The following is a 22441-nucleotide window of genomic DNA, read 5'->3' on the forward strand; positions in this document are numbered from 1 at the left end:
ATATTTTCTATTTATTATTTAAGAATAGAATGCCAAGATGGTTAATTTTTGTTTCCAAAGTAGAAAACAGCTGTGTCTGCTCATCTATTGTTCCAGAGCTTGTCAGTATTCTGTGAGACTGATGGTGGGATGTTAAAATGGAGGTAGGTACCATATAGATTGTTGCATGTAGGCGAGATGGTAGAGGGTTAGAGGATTTTTGTTTAGAACACATAAAAAAGCAGCCAGTCAGACTCCTGATAAGAAAAAAATCAGGATGGTGTGCATTTGGGCTCACAGGTGACAGGAAATTTTACTTCCCAAGGACATGTGGAAAGCTCATCCCTTTGCTGGAATTAGTATCTATGTGTGTTTCACTCTGAGAGGTTTCAGCGGCCATTGGAGAAACTTAAATGCACCTTTTATGACAGATATAAATGATAGGCTTTGACCCATCCCAGACATCTTGTCCCTCCTTCACTGATGCTGTTTAGAGCAGAGGACTGGGATTCTCGACTCCTGCTCTGCAACTCATGCACTCTGTGGCTTTTTGGTGATTCCTGAACTGCAACATGAGACTCTGCATAAATGGGAGTATAAATGCTTTTAATGGGGGCACTGCTGTGATTTTTCAGACCTAAGTGACTCTGAACATAGAAAATCTAGTTCTTTATCTTTTTAGGCCTGAAACTGGGTGTGTTTGCAGTATCTCCCTGGTTTGGATCTGGCCCTGTGGAAACCCACATCTGAGGAGTCAGTCCACCTACAACTGCTGTGCTGCTGGAGAACAGAGAATGACATTATGTTTGATGGTAAGTGTTAACAAGTTCAGTCATTCTGCTTGCTAGGCAGATTATTGCCTAGTAAAGGTTCTGATGATCAATGGACTCAATTAGCAGAATATCCTCAGACTACCACAGCAGAGATACTTTCCTCCAGAACTTCCAGTGCAGGTTGCTGCCAGCACTATCCTCGCAACCAGTTTAGCATCTGATCATGACCCTCTGTCTGTGTAAGCACTTACCTGCAGCATGTGAGGAGGCTGCTCCTGTGTAGCTGTATTGTCACAGGTCTGTAGGTGACACATGCCCTGGGATGAGCCCCTGATGTGTTCCTCACACACTGTTGCTACTGTCAGATGAGCATGGTCAGGTGGCAGAGGCTTGTGTTAGGCTGAAGCAAGAGAAGGTTGGTGGGTGGCTGCATGCAGCAGCACCTATAAGGTAAAGCCTGAGGCAGAGATCAATTGGCTGCGCTGAATCTGTGGCTAGTCACACTCTTTGGTCTTTCTAGCGGCAAGGTACACTTCCTGCAATGCATCTTCAGGAAATAGGGAAGCTAGTCTAATTGGGAATGTATACATCTTAGTTCTCACTGGTTTGTGCTTAATCTTGCTTTTATCTCACCTCGTGTATGCTAAAAAGATCAAAACGTAATTCAGTGTTGATTACCATATCTAACACAGAAAACTAGTATTGGAATCAGCCCTTCAGATCCTTGCATTTTATAAGATCTCAGTTCATTTACTGTGCAACTGAGCAGTATCTGTAAGAAAAAGCACTGTAGACATGCCTATGAAAATGAGCAATGCTCTATACCTTCATTACTATATTAGAATATAATATTTTCAAATATAAGCATCTTTATTGAGGCAGAAATTTTAGTTTCACTTTCTTTTATTTCTTTAAATATATACCAGTTTTTAAATAGAGCCTGAAATCAAGAGGCTGATCCTTTTTCACTTGCACAGAGGAATGTTAAGTTAGGCTAATTCTATCATTAGACCATCATTCAGAGTTAATCCAGTATAATGAACGTGGGAATAATCATGATGGTGACATCAGAGATTTATTGTTTTAGTCGTAAGAGGGGGGCTGTAAGAAAAGAGGAGATGGATTCCTTAGCAGGATCTGTTGTGACAGGACAAAGGAAAATGATTTCAGACTAAAAGAGGGGAGACTTAGGTTATAAGGAAGAAGTGTTTATAGTAAGAGTAGTGAAGCACTGAAACAGGTTGCCCAGAGAGGTAATGGATGCTCCATCTTGGAGATATTCAATGGCAGGCTGGACAGAGATCTGAGCAATCTGATTGAGCTGTAGGTGACTCTGTTCAATGCCGGGGAGTTGGATGGCCTTTAAGGGTCTGTTCCAACTCAACCAATTCTATGATTGTACGATAGCAATTGTTATCTAACTAGCTACACATATGCTGTGCAAACGAGTTCATTTTCAAATGGCAGTATTTGCATAGGAGGTTAGTACTAATTGTTTTATTCATGGCTTTCCAAACAGCCTGAGACCATAAAGAGACCAGCAAGTCTTTTTTTCAACAGGGTTTCATTTTTTATATTGTTGTGCTTTGAGCACATGGATGACGATCATTTCAGTTGAAGTCATTTAAGACCACATAAATATTTCAGTTCACATGTTTTTCTTTATTAAAAGAAATAAATAAAAATCTCCACATAAATATACAACAACAGGACCATCACCAGAAAGAGCAGACTGGGTAGAATCTATGTAAACAGACTCCAGTAGATATGAGCAAACAACAGTTGGTGGAAATGCTGAAGGAAAATATGTAGAAGGCCAGATGCTCCAGCCTGCCAAAGCTGCTTTATTAGTCTTTAGATTTCTAGATCACTTCTAAATATGCTTTAGTCTAACCAAAAGAGCCCTTCCAAAGTTCTGTGGCCCCATCCCCAAGGGCTGGTAACATGACAGGTAACAAGGGAACAAAATTGCCTTTGATTGTGTTTCTTTTAATCTAACCTAAGAAATGGTGTAATGAAATCCAAGATTTGGAGACACAAGTCTGAAAGCTTTCAGTCAGAAATAAGAAAATCTGAATTGAAGGTAATTGAGCATTGTAGCAGATGGTTGGGAGATTTAAACAAATTTCCTTTAAGACTTCAAAACCAGTGAAGAATTCACAGGGTTGAATTGCTAGGCATCTGTTAGGCAGGGGGATCAGATGAAATGGTTATAATATTCGCATGTTGCCAACAGTGTCCATTTAAAATAGCTTTACACTATGCAAATGGATGCCTGGCCCAGGAGTGCAAAGCAGCTTAGCTTTCTTTTGCTCAGTCTCTAGCCTCCTGCCAAGGACAGAGCATTGGAGTTTCCATCAGCGCAGCCATCAGCTAAGCCCACCCATGGCAGCTTCGCTGGTAAGCCACATTTCTGTACCCAGGCTAGTGAGTTGTGCCCACTGTGTATTAAGTGACTACCAACAGCATAAGGCAATGGTAACCAGGTTCCTGGAGGTGTGTTTGAAACTCTGTAGGGAAGAACAAAAAAGTAAGTTACTAATAGCTGTCATGCACAAGGTCTGAGTGGCTGTTGAAAATGGTTCTTACATGGGAGTGGGAAGTGTGGTTTTGCAGATTGCATTGTTGTGGTGTTTTTTTTCCCCTCAAATAAATGAGTCACTAGACACTTGGCAAGTACCTGTCTGCAAATCACTGGGAAGAAGCAGCATACTTTCTAGCGAATATCAAGGTCTATTTTTATCTGTGTAAGATTTTCAAAAGGGATATTTGCAAAAGGGAGACAAGGGGTGTCATGCAGCCAGGCGCGTGATACTGTCACAGGCCCTATAGCTGGCCCTGGCCCCCCATTTTGGTGAGTGCCATGGGCACCTAAACATAGGCAGTGGATTTAAGCAGGAGTGACTGGCTGCCATTTCCAGTGTTATGGGTAAATCTTATCCAACTCAAAAGCAAGCATGACATGCTTTGCCTTTGCTAGTTCAGCTTCCGGTTCTCGGTAAATCACTTGAAAAAGGAGTGCTCCAACCTGAGAGAGCAGGTCACCGTTTGGTACCGAGAAAGAGCATCTGTTATCTACTCAGTTGCAAAAGTGGGTGTAAACCGTGTATCTCTACAAAAGTAAAATATCATTGTGGGTTTCCAAAACCAAAAGGCCTCTAGGTAGGTGGGGAAGCAGCTGGCATAGATATGAGTGCAGACAGATAAGCATTTAGGAGTGGTATGCGTCTATGACATTTAATCCACCTACTTATTTATTGCACGCCGTGCAATGTGCAGGTGGCGTGGGATCCATTCCCCCACATGGCGGTATGGCGAATTCAGGGCTCCCAGCGCCCTGTGCTGCCCTGCGTCCATGCCAGGACAAGGCCTGGAGACCTCTGTCCCAGAGTGGAAGCCTGCTGGGTTGAAGGGGCTCTGGTTGCTCTTTGATACATACGGGTATAGTATAGGGTTTTTTTTAATGTGCCTTATGGTCTTAAAAAGGTGCTCACTAGTCTCTGTCTTTTTGTCTGGGGATAGAGGCAATAACTGATGTGTTTTCTTGGGATGTATTGAACACCCAAGCAAAACTCATTAACTATTTTAATTTTTTAATTTGACAGGTACTTCAACGAGTATTTCTTCTTTCTGCTTAAGGACACTGGCTGGCATAGCTGGCAATGTTAGTCACTGTGCTGAAATTCTCTTGTAAGTCTGTGCAGTGTTAATTTAGAAACTGAAGCCCTTAAGTGCTAAGATCCTCATTGTGTATGAATCATGCTGTCATTTTCCTTGAGAAACTTGTCCAGTACCTTTGCTCAAACTTCTGAGATTCCTAAAGGTTCACATCCAACCCCTGTGTTTTACAGGATCTTTGACTCGTCTCTGTTTTTGCTGTTGGTATCTGTTACTCCTATCATTCTGTGCCATGCTTTCACCACCCTCGGTTTTGAGGTGGCTGTGCATGTCAGGCTGCTGTTCTGCAGTGGAGTCGAGTGCTTTTCCTTCTGAACTCTCCTTCCCTCTGAGAGGTTGATGTGCTGTATGCCCTGCCTTTCATCCTATTCTCTGCCTGTGGGCAATATAATTGTTTGCTTTCATAAATGCAGAAAGAGAGTTTTGCCCTTCCATTGTCCATGACAGTGGGTTTTGCACAGATCTGTGCGTATGGTGCTGCTATAAGGCAGTAGCCATGCTGCTCAGTGCATCACCACATGGCCCTGAGCTCTGTCCCCATATCAACTGTTGATTCATGTAATGACTTTGGGATATTCATCTACTCAGAGTTATTTTAAAAGGGAGCTGGGTGGAAGTTTATGAAATGTACAAGTGAAAACCTAGCGTAGGAATACTTAGACAGTTCAGAAGACTCAGCCTGTCTTTCCTCCTCCTGGACATTTTATGTCTGGACTCAGGGGAGGAGTGTATCTAGACATTAGCAATCCCTTAGCCCTATTTTTCTCTTTTACAACTCCATCTGCATGGCATTTCACTTTAGCTCATTCTTAGTTACCTTTCCCAGACCTCTTCAGTGTCACATATGTCTTGACTTTGCTGGTGGTTTGACACTGGACCCTTCACTTTCATACATATTTCCAGTTGCCTCATGATAAGCATTAAAGGAAGATTCTGGAGATCTGTGAGTACTTGTTGGAATAAAAAAGCCACACAAAGCAAAGACACAACAGGTACAGCAGCTCTGGCTGGCACAGGTGCTCCAGCCATATAAGCCATCACATACAGACACAACCCACAGTACATCTAGCTCCCAGGAGGACAGAAATGGCAGCAGGTCAAAGGAGAAGTTATTTTCCCTGCAGGATTCTGGCTTAGAGTCCCAGTTCCATCCCAATCAGCGTAACACTGCATTGTCAGCTGTAACACCGCAGATTATAAAACACTTGGAGCCTTTTTTTCTTGCTGCTTTTTTGAGGCAGGCACTGTTACCTTCAACATGAAGCACACCCTGCCCACAGAAGACTGGGCAGTGCTCAGCTGGTGAGCTTCTCTCAGGGAGAGAAGCAGCTGCCTTGCAGTGCACATTGTGCTGAGAAATTTGTTGTGTGTGTGTGTGTGTGTGTGTGTTTTCCTTCTGTATTTGGAGCTCACTGAGCTCTGCTGGCTGCCAGGAGCCTCAGCACCTCTTTGAGCAGCAACACGAACAACAGGGAGCTGGCAGAAAACACTGCAGCCAGCAGTATTTACCTTTTGACCTCAATTCCCCAGCACAATTGCTCAGACTTTCTCTTTAGCTCTGTGTCATCTCTCTGTCACAAATAACTTTTCACCTGTGACAAAAGTGTCAAGCCTGAATGGGAAAGGAGAAAAAGGTGGGTACGGGAGAGAAGGGAGAAAGTTTTCTGTGCAGAGGACTTGTCAGTGCTTAAAGACAGGTGTCACAGAAGCACAACACAGCACTTAGGAGGGTTCCATATTACCGTGAGAGCCCATGCAGCTCCTGGGCTCCAGCCCTGGCCCTTCCCAGTGTCTTCTCTCCTTCTCTGGGAAAAGATACCTGGTTGTTTTGTTTGCTTGCTCCAGGGATTTCTGCTGATTCATCTTCTGGCCAAAATGCAAACTGAATCAGAACTGCTGCTTGTTCCTGAGGGCATAGAAGCCACTGGGTGGTCTGCTGTCACTGTCCCGGCTGTGAATGGAAAGCAATGGCACCAGCCTCAGTGGTTGTTGTACTGACAGCAAAGATTTAAGAATAGTGCTTGGAATAATATCAAACAACAAGGAGCCTGGTAATGGGTTTGTAATAACTCTGCACTGAGGATTTCTTCATCTTTGATGCTTTCCAGGAAAACTGAGCTCTTAATTTTTGAGTGGTGCCAAATCTGCCAAGTTTCAAAAGTCTGATTAATATGAAGTGGCCAGGAGAGGAGAATCAGACTTCAGCTTCTAATATGAAAGCTATACAATTATAGTGACAAAATACTGTTTTCTTCTTTAACCTGCATTTGAAAGCATTGCTGTCTCTACAGCGTATGTCAAAGGAAACTTCTATCACTCTCTCACAGAAAAAGCTCACTTGGGCACTGAGGTGCTTATTTTATTAGTAGCTTTCCATGCTACCAAAAAATAAATAAAAAAGTAAAGTTTCCTACAACCCACCTCGTGTATGAGAATTATATCACAGCTTTCACATCAGCTACTGGGCACCATTCATGTACTCCTGACCTGAAGCAGAAAAAGGAGTCGATTCTCTGGTTGTGAGCATTTTTCCTGAGGCCAATGGGAACGTTTCCTCCTCTAGTGAAAAAGCTACATTTAAAGATGTGGTCTGCAGTCTTTCTGTGCTGCCAGGCAGAGGCTGAACACCTGGCAGTGAGTTAACACCTGACGCGAATCATCCAGTTAGGCCAGTTTTGCTTACTTTCCCCAAAGGCAGCTCCCTTATTGGCAACTCATAACTGTCACGAGTTGCTGATATGCATTTAAACAGGTTCAGACAAGGAAAAATAGTCTTTACCAGAAGGCGAGGGTTGATTTACTTCCTTTATTTTGAGGGTAAAGCCCTGTGTGAACTCCAAGAATAGTTGCACTTCCTTCTGCATCTTTGCCTAGACATATGTTTGATGTTTACCAACAATAGACCACCTCCAAAACATTTTTGTCTTACAGTAAGAAATGGTAAAATTTGTTCCCTGGGGGGAAAGAGATTTTTCACTCAAGACAGAAAGCCTGACAGTTGTAAGACCATATCAAATTGCTAGTTTGTTGAACTGTTCATTCTTCATCATTGGCAATCACTTCAAACCATGTGGTAGGAATGGTTACTGATCTTAATCTAATCATTGCTAGGTTCAAGTCCATCTTTGGGTTGTCAGTAAACACCACTTGTATTGCAATATGTAAAAGGGAGCAAAAATACCTTCCCATGTCCACTGAAACAGTGGTTATTCAAGTTAGCTTTAAGTCTCACAAATACTTTTTCTCTTAGAAAGACGTTGAAGATATTTAATCTGACCATGTGACATTTTCCATGCTTCCATCTTGCTCATGTTTAAACAGCTTAGACCCAGGTCCTGTCTGCCTTATGCTATTATTCAATCTCAAAGAGCATCTTGTGCTCCTCAAAGGTTGGCTTCTGGAAGGCCACGAGTGCTCCTCTCCTAGAGCTTTGCAGAGCATTAACCCATCGTGGGTTCAGTCTATATGCAATTTAGAGAGCTTGTGTGGGATATAGTGCTGTCATCCCTGTTCAGCAGGTGAGGAGGCTGACATGTATACTAAAACCAACATTTGTAAATATTTTTTCTAAAACTGAGAACTAAATTCTTATTTTGACACTTAAAGAAAAAAATATAGGAATCCTGTTTCAGTCCTTATGTTCTCTATAAGTTAGTGGCAGCAGCAGGTACTACGCATATATAAAATGTTGTTTTTTCTCTAATTTCTCATAGGTATAGTTGCCTCTATGAAGAAATCTTGCAAAACTACTGCTCCATGGGAAGGATCCAGTGACAGAGTGGGGACCTTCCTCCTCTTTCTATACTGTGGAAGATTATTTGTCAATATTGGTCTTAAACATTAAAAGCTACACTAATGCAGCCTGGCACAACCTGGCCCTATGTCTAGCATTCTAAAATAGGATGTTCCCCAAATCAGACTGCTTACTTCCCTACCATTCTGATTTCTTTTTAGGCATTCATTAGCACAAAGCCTTTAATTATGTCAACACTTAACCAGCTGCTTTGTAGAGGATCTCTCTATCAGTTCTGGAGATGGACTGTGCTCAGATAGCGAGCAGCTTCTCAACATTTTGGTGCTCTTCACAGATGAGAAGATGAGTAAGCTTTCTTTACTAAGCATCACTCAAATTAATCAAATCACTTCTATTTCTCCCATAAGACATGGGGATACTTAGTCCCACAAAGATACGTGTGAAATGGAGAGAGTGCACAGGGTCAAGCTATTAACTGTGGTGGGTCCTTTGTTTGACAAGCCTACTTCAATTCACATAACTTTATAATGTTATATAGAATTCAAATATAAAAGCACAGGTTCCAGTTTCTTCAGTACCTCATATGACTGCCGAAAGCTAGAAATGAAGCCTAGAATTTCAAGCTGATGAAAGACGGTCTTTCTACCCTTAATTTGCCTCCTCATTTAACTACATGCATTTCATTCACCACATGAACCTTATTCATTCCTAAAACAAGTTCATCCTGTTATTGAATAGAAGTCGCCCATGGGAAAATGGTGTTTGCTCCGTCCTTAAAAGCTGTCTCCATACATATGTGCAAAGGGAGCAAAACAGGATTATGTCTTTTAAGAGCTTCAGTTTGCAGATGCTGCATGTTAACATTGTTCCTGTGGGCAGAATTTGCCATTCTTTGTGGACTGAACCACGGTCTGCAGTGCACACCCCTCCCCCCACCCAGGCAGAGCAGTGACAGCTTCCACAGCTGCTGCTCATGACCTGGAATAGCCTGTCACTGAGTGGCAACAAGGCAATCTCCAGCTTGGTAGCTACAGGTGATGGGACATGGCCAGTGAATTTAAAGGTGTTTCTTGAGGCCTCACACTTACTTTTGAAGCAATCTCCCTGTCAGATTCATCTTCCCCACCCTCAATGCAGACTGAATCTCAGTGCTTGTTAGAGAAATTTCTGGGCTTTCCTTTTAGCTGACAAAAGGAATATTTTATTCTGTCTTCTAAAATTTGGAAATTGTTGAACTGTCAAAATATCGGATCTCAAACATTTCAATAAAATTTCAAGCTACAGCGAGCAAAGCCTTATAGCAAAGCACGGGATGCTGTAAAGGATTTCTGGCCATGTCAGGGCAGCAGTTCTCAGTGATGTTCTGGGGTGGACACTTTACCAGGCTTAGAAGCATTGAAAAGCACCTTTGCTGTCCTGATTTCTGTTCAGGAGGATATTTCTTGCAGCTCTAAGGCACCATCAAGCAGCCTGTCTTGATGAAAATCTAGATGCATCCATTATCCCCTGACGTTTATTGTGAGTGTGTGCTATTTAGATGAAAGGAAAGTTTTTCATCAGGGAATCATTTGACAATATAAATGGTGTTACTTCGGGCTTTTGTTGCCACTACAATTAATCAAATGAAAGACAATCCCATTTTTTTACTTATGCTACAGTTCATCTAAGACACTTGGCAGCTTCCTTTGCTAGGCAGTGCTAATTTTGATATTCTGTTCTGTTCTAAGGTCTGCTTTCATCAATTTAGCAAAGACAATTCTGTAGCAGCATTTAATTGTGCCACATTCCCAGATACAATACACAGTACACAAAATGAAGGAGATAGATACGTAAAATATGCAATAACTGAGAGAGTTTCTTCTGTCCCATGTTTCCTTGCATTTATAGGCACTGGCCAGTTCTACATCTGTTGCCAGGTCTGTTTTTAATTCTAACCATTTGCTTGTGTGGGGGGCTATGGCGTTTTCTAATCCCTTCTCTCTGGAAGGGAGCATAAGCTGCTGTGGGTGGTAGAAGGAAGAAGCCTCAAAGGGCTGTCAGGTCTCTGGTGCTTGCATGGGGGTGGAATAAAAGTCCAATTTATGAGGACAACAAACAGTTGTGCTATTTTAACCTGTAATTCACATTATTTGTGAGAACACGCTGCATATCTAATGCAGATAGATGTAACATGGTTTAATATTCCTCAATGAATCATATACAAATGTATGTATATGTATGCCAGCTTGTTCTTTTCTCATACCCAAAACAAAATTCAGCAAACTTCTTTGTGGCAAATGAAAATGCTTCCCATCTGCAATCTGGAAACAGGAAAATTCATATACGTTTTTGTTATGGTCAAAAATGGGATAAATTGTATCTGTGTTTACTAAGACAGCCCAGTCTGACTGGAGAAAAATAAAAGGGAGGAAAAGATGAGAAAATGCTTTAAAATCCCAGTACCTTAAGCCATTCCTTACAGCTTTAGCAACCTATCTGAGATAAGGGACACAAAGGTCTGGATTGTTACAGTATTTTACTTAAAACCTGCATCAGCTTAGAATTATTCTAACTCTGCCTTCTTTTGTACTTCTGAGGTTAAAAAAATAAAATAAAATATAAATAAAAAATAAAAAGTTGATATCAACAAATAGGAAAGAATTAAATAGCAAAGAAAAAAACAAAAAGTGTGTGACAAAATTAGCAAAAGCACAGCAAGCAATGCTGGGAGCAACAGAGAGGTCTGACAGAATTCAGGAAGAACCAGAATGTGATCCTTTGCTTTCATGCTTCTTCACTTCTTTTCTCCTCCCAGAAAGACAAATTTTATATCTCATACACAGAACAATTTATAACACATTACTCTTGCATGAATAAGAGAGGGGAGGAGAGACCTCATTTTGGCCTTCCAATATTTGAAAGGAACGTGTATACAGGAGGGAGAACAACTGTTTACAAAGGTGAACAGTGATAGGACAAGGGGGAATTGTTTTAAACTGAGGCAGAAGAGGTTTAGGTTAGATATTAGGAGGAAGTTTTTACTCAGAGGGTGGTGATGCACTGAAACAGGTTGCCCAAGGTGGTTGTGGATGCCCCATCCCTGGAAGCATTCAAGGCCAGGCTGGATGTGGCTCTGGGCAGCCTGGTCTGGTGGTCGGCAACCCTGCACACTGCAGGGGGTGGGGGGGGAGGTAGAAACTAGATGAACCTTCTGGTCCTTTTTAACTCAGGCCATTCTATGATTCTGTGATTCTATGACTGTGTGAAATAACTGAACTTGCTGGTTCTGGAAGTTGGAAAACAGTCTTCTGTATTAATACATTTTTGCTGATGCATGTGGTCTACAAGGTCAGTGGGAGATAGAGGTAAATCACTAAAATTCAATAATCTTCATAAAGGGGTCATCTGTCAGGCACCCTGGTCTTGTAACATCATTAAAGCCACAAACCTTTGTTATCCTGCAGTGATGCTCAGAGACCTCAGTCATCCATAAGGAGTCCTTGAATGCATCTTCTCCACTGGATGCCAGAGCACACATTCACACACCAGACCTTTTTTCATCTGGAGCTGTTTATAAAGCATGCATGGTGATGCACGACACAAAGCTGACAAGGCTGCCAGTGTCCTTTAAAAAAAAAAAAAAAAAAAAAAGAAAAAAAAGATTGTCTGAAGTGAAAAATTGAAATATTTTCACAGTTCTGAAAAGAAGGAGAACTTCAAAAAAGATTTTCAGAAAGTAATATTTTGGATGCACTCCAAAGCATTTCAGAGCTGACTGCCAAAGGATTAAGTCTCCAGTAAGATAAAAATATCTGTATACAGACACATACACACACAAATATCCAGTATATATATCTAAACCCCTGTTCAAACAATATTAAATGATTCAAATTTGCACATCTGGGAAGAGTATAGAGGGTCTGTCAGTCCTGCGATACCAATATTGCTTTGTTCTTGTGCCTGAGGTCTGCGGAAGCTTCACCAAAGTAGGACTTGTGTAAAAGCCCAGACTCTGAGCATGTCTCCTGCCTTGCTACCACAACACTGGAGATATCCCTTCCAGCAAGGCTTGTAACTGCTATCCAGATGTAGGCCAGATATATGGTCTGAGTTTATTTACTTATTGATTTGGATTTGCAAAGTGTCTTCTGAAGTCTGTTGTTGCTTTTCTCACTACCCAGTTCCTGGTGCATTTGACTATGACACTTGTGAAAAAATCCTGTTGGCCTGGAAAGGGGCTGAGTAACACAGATAACAGCAGTACCAAAGGGGTTCTGTTTAGATGCAGGAGTGGTTCTTCCATTCATAAAGATGAAGCTATATAGCAGGTGTGAGTGTGGTTGTGATAACTAATCCAAGTCTTTGGGTGGAGCTGGTAACTGCCCAGCTTGGTTTGCTTCTGGGTTGCTTTGCCCCTTGGTGTCACACTACCTTATTCTTTAATAAACTGCTGTCCTCTACACCTGTAAGACAGAGAGCATGGATTTAATGAAGAGAGGAAGCTAAGACTGATGGGGCAACACTTTTTCCTTTCTATTAAATATTTCACTCCGCGCCATCCAGTGATTTGTAAGTGTCGTGACGATTTAATAAAATGCTGGAACTTGGTGGGAGCAGGCAGGATGTCCACACTAATCAGATAAATACTTTTCACAGAGCAAATGAGATGAAGAATAGAAACCAGAGCTTCCTGTTTTGGTGATTTTATGAGAGGTGAAGGAATACATTCAAGGGAAGATGAAGAGCAGTCTGTGAAATGATAACACTTGGAGATATTGCTGTGGTGCTTCACCATGTTTTTATGTGATAGGACATATCACAGCTAGAAAAAATTAAATGAGTGGACCAGTAAATCCGAGAATGCTCCCTGGCTCCAGGCCAAGCAGACCACCGGCTGCTCCATTAAAATGTTTAATTGTAGAAGTCCATGAGTATGTCCAGAGTTTCAATATGCACAGGGGAGTGAATGTCTGTGGGTAGAGCTGCTGAGAAATACGATTAATTTGAGGAAAGGAGAATTTTCATTACAATTCCTTAGTACTGAGAAGCTCCGTTTTATGTGGAAAAACAGAGTGTTTCATGTTAGAGTGGTTTCACTATTAGTTTGATGACATCTGTAGTGTGCATTCTTTGAGCTTCCTTTATCCTCTTCAGACAGAGCTTCATAGGTAGACATGAGCCTTCCTGAAATGCTGTAGTTTTCTTTCCCACCATGTATAGAGCGTAAAGAAGGTGCGCTGCAATTCTATCTCACCATTTGCAGCTGTTTTACAAAGCCCATGGAGACTGTAAGGATTTAGCAGATAATAAAATTCAGCAAAGATCTGTGGTGCATAAGAACCTGTTAGATGCCTGTGATCTTTGTGTTAATTAACACTTGGAAATTGTTTTCTTATATTGACGGTATTGACAGTATATTAGCTAGAACGACCTGTTCTGAAGAGACAAGCTAAATGGCTAATCTGGGCTGAATATGAAACTATTACAGAAATGAATTGCTTTTGGAGATTAGCTTAGAGGTGCTGGAACCCTCATGTATTGTTGGCTGTATTTTCTAAATTGCCACATGATTCTGATGGTGAGAACTAACAAGGCAAATATTACATTTCCTATCTACAAACTGCATAATGAATCAGGAGAAACATGTTTCACATTTTCCTTTTCATCTAAGAAGTGAACTTTCAAAATATTGATGTTGTTTAGATTAAATAATTCAAAAAATCACACAATATAATAAAGAAATTTATTAGCATTCTATTTTTAATGCTAGAGTCACTAAAAGTGAGGGTGCTTAATGTTCTCTAATTTGGATTCAAATTCAAGCATTTAATGTTTGATTCAGCCACTCCATTATTTTAGTGCACAGATTAAAAAGAAACGTAGAAGTCAAAATTCAGCTTCTGCATAGGTATAAGGCAATTTCACAGATGGACTGGAGAAAGGGACAGATCTCAGTGGGCTGCCAATAAAACACTGTTTCATCTGAATATTCAGCTGTCAAATTTTTTTGTCCCTATGACATCAGTTCAATAGGCTGTAATGTTAATATGAAAATGCCACAGATCAAAGTACATACAAAATTAACAGTGACGGGAACTACTGTTGTTATTAAGTGTCAGTGTCCTCTGAATGCCAATTCCAAATTTGGGCATAGAAAGAATTTAAAACATGATTCAAAGAACGCAATGTTGTAAGTAACAAAAACATCTTTCACAGAAAAAAAGTCACTGGCTTTTGCACACCAACTCCTAGATGTACACAGAATCTGAGTTCAACCATGTTCCTAATCATGTTTCTTCCCTCTACGCTGCCCTAAATGGCAATCTCCTCTTGTGACTGGAATTTGATTTTTCAGATTCAGCCCCTGGTCTGGGCGTAGAGAAAGCCTGCTTCAGGCCAGAGGGAGGCAGGTTCCAGATTAGTGTCACTGAGTCCTCCTTGCAAAACAGACTCTGCAGCATGGAGGTCCAGGACACCACGTGTGTCAGAACTTCCCTCTTTCTGAGTGCCTGAGGTTAACCATTCTGCTTTTAGTGTAGGTGGCACCATTTAACTTCTCATAATTCATTTTCTTCCTACCACAACCATTGGGGAGAATGAACCAGAGGCCTTCAGAGCACATTATCTGAAGCTGAGAAGCACTATGGGCCAGTGCAGTCACAAGGTCCAGGTATCAGGCAGAAGTATGTAGCAGACAGGTACTTTCTGCCCAGGTACTTTTCAGGAAGGGGTGCAGAGGTCTTCAATGAAATTAATATTATCTGTGGTCATGCTAAAGTTCCTTATGAAGGGCAATGAAACTGATGAGGGGTCTGGAGCACAAGTCTTATGAGGAGCGGCTGAGGAAGCTGGGATTGTTTAGCCTGGAATAGAGGAGGCTCTGGGGAGACCTCATTGCACTCTACAACTTCCTGAAGGGAGGCTGTGATGAAGAGGGGTTTGGCTTCTTCACCCAGGCAACAAACAGGACCCAAGGAAATGGTGACAAGTTGTACCAGAGGAGGTTTAGATTAGACATAAGAAGGAACTTTTTCTCTCAGAGAGTGGTCAGGCACTGGAATGGCTACCCAGGGTGGTGGTGGAGTCGCCATCCCTGGCAGTGTTCAAGAGGCTTTTCTATTTCAAATTTTCCCTTCCTGTAGCACAGGACAGCTACATCAGTATTTTCTCTCAGCACAAGCAACCCCACAGGAAGCTCAGCCTTACCAAGAGCCTATTGAAATCAATATCTTGCTGGTGAAAAATAAGTTACCAAAGCATTGGCTGCTGCTGAGTAATGTCAGGAAGTGATTCCAGATGTACAACATTGTCTCTTTTGAAAGTGCCAAGCAAGACGTGGAAGACAGGATTTAAAGGTGTGCTCAGTAAAATACATTGCAGAAGTTCCACAGGAGACTGAATGAACTGTAGCCTTGCCAGAGCCTGCTAGGCAGAAAAATTGAGCTGGTTGTAAACTGCTGTGCAAAGGAAGTTTCAAAGGAAATTGAAGTCTTTCTCATGCTGAGAAGCTATGTGAAACTATTCCATTTACACTGGCCAATATTTGAAAAAGATTATATTCTTAAAATTTCCAGAAGTTCTCATATCAAATGTTGTTGAAATTATATCTTCCTTATTATTATGAGTAGTATTATTTTTTAATAAAGGGGGAAAAAAAAACAACAGCTGACCAGCTCATGGAGTTACGTATCCTTTGATATTAGTTGCTTTGAGCCTGGAAACCAAGAAAATGCAAAAATCACTGTGGCAGACTGAGCTCAGAACTGCACCTGATCGGTGGTGGTAACAGGATACTCTCTGCTTTGCTGTGCATTTATGGCCATGCTCAAAATCAAAATCTATTTCTGCTTAATTGCTGGCCTTTTTCAAAGGCACATGACAATAGGTATCAGCTGCAGTGAAAAATTCAATGAAAGCTTGCTGGAAGCTGCAGCAGATAGCAACACCAATCCATAGATTAGCATTTCAGTGTTACTATTCTTTGGGCTGTGCAGATGGTCGTTTGCGTTGTGCCTGCCTTTTTATGGCCCCAGTTTCAGGCACTATCTATGCCTTATCTCATTTGCATCATTTTCTTTCAGAATAAAAGCATTTACATTTCACAACATTTTCAAGCTCAGGGGAGCCAGCAGGACCTAGATAGCAGCAGACATCTGGACAAAAAAGGCAGACAGCTGGGAGTGCTGTAGATTGTGCTTACTTAAGCTTTGAGTTATCCAGACCTCTCTGTATTAAAACTTTCTTCTCTCCTTAGCGGAGAGAATATAAATTTATAATTGATTTGGGTACATATCCATGTTACATAAGCATATATGGACTTAACCGTTTTACTATTTGTTCCAAGAAACAAAAGCAAATAGAAGTAATAAGAAAAAAGAAAGACCCAACACATTTTATATAATCATTTTCAAGAAGAAAATGTATTCTTTAACTGTTAGTTGACTGTTAGTTAACTCTTGTCTTAACTTTCTGATAGTTAAATGGTTTGACTTTCTGAAGTAATGGTCTTTTCCCTAAGTTTCCTTATACTACAGTCCCTATCTGCAACCTTTTTTCTCTCTCTGTAGTTTTGGTGGAGACTCCCTTTTACTACATCCAGGAATCACACTTGGCACTGTGGGATGCTCATCTTTAAAGTGCTATTGGTCTATATCTACACAGAATAATGAATTCAGTAGTATTCAAGTGGAATAAAACAGACTTTCTCTTTTGTTTAATAATTATATGATAATATTAATGATGTATTTTCAATCACACGTCCAGGTCCTCAGTATGTTTAAAACTGAATAAAAGCTTTCATTTTACCTGTAAGGCAGCTATTCCAGACTAAACCTATTTTATATTGACCTTATTTTCATGTGCAGTTAGGACTTTGTCATACTGGTTTTCAATAAACAGCATGGAGTCTTCTCTTTGCTAAACTGATTCCTTCATCTTAAAAGATACAGAAATCACAAGGAACGAACCATATTTCCATGTTAAACAAAATTCTTTTGCTCTGAGAAATATTTTATTGTTTAATAATTTCAAGATTCTTTGCACCAATAAGAAATCCAGTCCCATTATGCTTGTAAGCTCCAGCAGTAAATTTCTTATGAAAATAAAAGTGGCAATATTAAAAATACATACAATACTCATGCAAAGATATATGAGTGCTGCATAGCCATGGATACTCTTGTGCAGCTATAATACAGGGCTGTGACCTATTCCCAAATTTTCTTCAGACTAGTTCTGCTTTTAGACATCAGACTAATCACATGTGAAAGGGTAACGCTGATGATTTATGGTTATCATCTGCTGTGGAAGTCTTTGTTTGCTGACTGTATCTAAGATGCTGTTCTTTAAGGAGCCCTTTGCTGTGCACTGAGTGTCTGTAGACTAGAATGGATTTTGCACATTCTTGGTAAGATACACACAGTATGTTGCAAAATAAACTCCAGCAGTGTAAAGGACATTTCTGGGTTACTTTATTCACTAAGTGGATCAAAATGCCCCTGTAAGAAACTTGGAAGAGGTCAACTTGGTACACAGTTTTCCTCTTTGGACATGGTCAAAAACTGACCTGGATCGGTGCAAAAACTGACTGCACTGGTTTTAGGTTGCACTCTGAATCTTTGTTGAAACCTTTCAACCATTCACTTCCTTCAGACATTTTCAACTTCATTTGTCCAGTACTTGTTTCTTGTCATACCTTAGATCCAACTGCCTGTGGGCCTTATTCCCTTCAGAAACTACTGTTATTGTACTCACTCAGGCCAGAAGCTCCATAATTAATACGTCAACTGGATTGTTTGAAAATAAGAAAGTTCTCATATTTGTTCTCACAGTAGGTGATGTGCAATTTTATTCACAAAATTTAAGTAATAATTTTACCAGCAAGAAAGGCAATGATTTGAAAGGCTGTCTAGATTCCTGATTTGTGTCTTTGCATAGCTCAGCCTCATTTAAAAAATGCTTTCCTGGGTCTCAGAGGTCTTTCCTACTTGGAACCCAGATCCTGACATTCCTATATGATACTTAGGTACCTGGGGGCTGCTATCAATGGCCCCTTAAAGCTCTCCTCCAGATGTACTGCTAAGCTGGCCTCACACACTCCTCAGCTCTTGGGAACAATCTGTTGAGGATCTCTTTCTCAAACTACAGTTTCTGCTGCTTTAGCTAATTTACATGGTGGGAAATCAGATGACAACAAGTGAATGTTAGCATGCTAGAGAGAATGAGGGTAATATTATAAATAACAATAATCATAATCTTGTCTTGCTCTGAACTGATGTATGGGCAGAAAAAGCTGATCAGAACAGATGGCTTTATGTATGCAAACAATACTTTGTGAATGTGTGATTAGATATGACATTTCTTATTGTTTCACACACCCAGTTTTTGATGGGAGAAGCAGCACCAAATTTTTTTAATTGTGAGCAAAGCTTTTTCTGCAAAGCCCCTGAGAGGAAACAGCATTTATGAATAGCTTCCCTGCTGGTCTGGTTGTATCAGATACACAGACAGGATAAGTGCAGCTGACAAAAGTTATCTTTCTTCTGTACATCTGCCAACGGGATTTGTGTAGGGTTATCCAGAAAGGTGGCATAACTCTGCAGCACCAGCTGACAGTACTGCCCACTTGCTAGACCTACCCTCCCCAAAAGCCACCCTCAGTCTAGAAGCATCTCTCCACTTCCACAAGATTCAGATCCATCTTTAACCTTGGTAGCTAGCAGCAAAATAGTAAGTCAGCCTATAAAAACAGCAACCATAAATGATTAGTCATTTCCAAAGTAGCTGTGATGTATTTGACTGTTATGAAACTGGAACTTATCCTGATAGGAAGCCAAATGTTTTGTTCAGAGCCTCTGTTAAAATACATCATTAGGAAGAGCTGTTTAGCATTGTAATGATCTAGAAAAAAATGTATGAGTTCAGAGGAGGCAGAAAAACAGTTTAGAAAACATTTTCATTAATCACACAGAAATTTTGGTATCCGTTTCTCCAAAACTGATACTGCTGTGTGAATAAAGGCAAAAAGTGATGGTTAAAAAAAGCATAGAACAAAGAGTATTTTTTGTCAAACATGTACAGTAGAAAATTATGGATGCGCTGTCTTTGCTATGATTGGTCATAAAAGTGGAACCTTCCTCTTCTTTGAAGATCTTATGTCTTGTTTGCAGAAGGAAACCCTTTGTGTACACTGTGAATAAGTAGGAAAAAGAATTGGAATTCTGGACTCAGACTATCTCCAAATAGTCTAGAAGAAACAAAAACTGTCTCATACTTTCAGAACAAAAGATGGGAAAAATGGGAGAAAAGTGGTGTGTGGGTAATGTTACCATTGCTCTTTGCATGAACAAAAGATGACAGGAATGGGCGGTATGTAATTGTTATAGTGAAAATATATTCTAAATTCATATATTCCAGTGTGACTGGGCATGTTTGTTTTCACCTATTTTTAGATTTTTTAGATATATATTTTTTTAAATTAAAATATTTAAAATCATTTCTTGACAGTTTTAATGTGAAAAGTATTTAAACTGCAGTATAAAAGCTTTCCTAACCTAGATCTTGACTAAAATTCAATGGTTGGATGTTTTTATGTAAACTTTATACTCAGGTAGTGAAAAAGAAATAGGTCCCTTCAGACTTGGTTGGTTGTTTTGTTTGTTTCTCTTTTTGTTTTTTGTTTCTTTATTCTTATTTATTATCCTTAATTACACAGACAAAAATCTGAGAAACATGGTGTACAAGCAAAAGCTTGAAGAATTGAAATGAGTGATTACATAAAGGTATTATATCCTCTTGTTTGAGGTTTCTTATCTGTACAGTTTGCTCATTACATTTCACAGCAGCCTTACAATTCAAAAAAACCTATTGTCAAACAAGCAAGAATGTCAAGCAAACTCCAGCAGAAGTCAGTCCTAGTGCTGCTAGTCATTGCTATCAGAAGAAACAACCACATCTTGCTCATTAGCTGCAGAGTGAATTTGTTTCACTGCAAGTACACAGAGCTGTCATGAAACAACAACTTAGCATGTCATGCTGTGTTAGAATTAATTTAAATGCTTCCATTTGCATCTTATAATCTGTCTTTAAATAATACACTTTTTAAGTTCTTTGGGAACATTTCCTTCTTAGAGCTCTCTTTTCACTATTCTATACACGAGACCAATTCAGTTAACAGAGTGAGTTTTTATTCATTTGCAAAAATATAAGCCAACGCAAAATAGATTATAAGAAATGACATGCTTTACGTTGGAATCCTTCAGAAATTCTGTTTGACTTGTCCATTGGTCTTGTTTAGATTGTGGACTCCATATTGCAGGAGATGTGCCTTCCTTGATGTCTTCTCTATGTGCAAGCACTATTCAAGTTCTAGGCAGTTGCAGTGGCAATACTCTCCCCTCATAACCGTAGATATTTCCACCACTGTTAGGCGCTTCTCCACTGAGAGCTCTGTGGGTGTCTCTAAAGAATTTTAATTATAAGCCATGCATATGCTGCAGTCTCTAGTTTCAGTCTTTGTACACAGATTGAAGGAACTTAAAAAACAATTACTGAAGTGTTTCATGTTGGTGCTGCTTATAATAGCCACTAGTAGTCCCGAAATTATTGTTCTCATGCTACTCAGAGTTCTCATTGGGTGATAAATGAAAAATGAAAAACACAGCACTAGCTTAAGGTAGACAGGTTTCTCATCTAAATTTTGACTAGCATCTAATGGCAGATAAAGCACTCAAATTCAGTATTAAATTCCATGATGATGGATTCAGACTTTTTTTTTATCGTAGTGAACTATTTGAACCAGCAATAAGCACATCATGTGACAGCAAATGGACCTACCAGCTAACTTCATTTCTTGTTCAGGCAGAATTTGTCTAGCATGTTGTCAACTTCCACTAAGTCTCCTTTCATGTAACATTATGGTTACTCAAAATGTGTGGAAATCAAAACACATATGATCTGGTTTTGAGTTTTAATGCCCTGTCTGAAAAAATCTCTGGGGCATATACCATATCAAATCCAATTATCTGCTTTCAAAAAGATGAAGGGTTGACTAATTATCAGGCAGAGCTGTTATGCCATGAACACATGAATTTCAGACAAGCCCAGGAAATGTGTCAACCTTCTGAAATTACTTTGAGAAATATGCAGTCCAGCACACTGAGAAAGGCATTTTAGCAAAAAATAAAAGGATAATCATACATTTATCGTACGGAGGTAAACATTGGAGATTTTATCTCTACTCTTTAACAAGTTTAGCTGGAGTTAATTATAAGAAGCAAATGGTATATTTCATTGGAACTTCTGAAGGAGCTACGTGTCACCAAGCACTGATATTAAACTGTAGAGCTTTTTGTTTCTAGATTGTTATTTTTAAGCCAATTTATGTCTTGGTGTGCATGTGTGTGTGTGTTGGAAAACCATTAGCACAGTATTGTCTAGTTTAACAACACAAGAGTTGAAAGATAACTCTAATTTACCTACGCAAAGATTTTATTATGCCATTATCCCTTCACATAGCTGAGCAGCCTTCATAAAAATGTGGCAGGGAAAGCAATATCTCTTTGTGTAACCACAGATACATTTGCCTTCTCAGGACAAGAACTCTCACCTTATTGAGGAGTTTTTGCCTCTGTTTTGCTAAGGAAAGATAGTCTATGTGTTTACACTATCTACATATTTATCTGCTGATGGTAATGGATATACTGAATCTTGAACAAGAAGGTTCATTTTATATACATGGAGAAAGACAAAGTAATTTTACAGGGAAGTTCAGAAAAGTTTCACAGAAGTCAGTGACAGAATTCAGGGTACACGACCAGGACTCAAAACAGAAAACAGAAGGAAACTCATCCTCCCTACATTTAGTTTGACAGTGGGGTTTTGGTCAGTTGTCTCATCCCTAGTCCCAGAGCACAAGTGTAGCTTTGTGCTAAACCTAGCATGCGTAGTTTCTTCCCTAATAGGTATGTTTCAAGAGTCAAAAGAAAGAAATGCTGTTATAGAAATGAGAAATGACAGTGCCAACATGGAATATCATTGGGTTTCATCGGTTCATTGAAAATCCCATTCAATCTAAGTAATTATTTCCATTACTTGTGTACAATTTTTTTATTATTATTATTTGTAAGGGATTTTTTTTCTGGATGAGTTTAAGATTACAAGTGCTGTGAGTGTGAACAGGTTTTATGAATGCTCAAAGATGTGAAGTCAGTGTGAGCTGAGGCTTCTTGGCAGTTCCAAGAGCAAAGTGATCTGATACAAGGGAACAAGCACTGGATTTGGC

This window comes from Coturnix japonica, chromosome 3, assembly GCF_054131305.1.
Source record: "Coturnix japonica strain WE chromosome 3, WE-NBRP24, whole genome shotgun sequence".
Classification (NCBI taxonomy): Eukaryota; Metazoa; Chordata; class Aves; order Galliformes; family Phasianidae; genus Coturnix; species Coturnix japonica.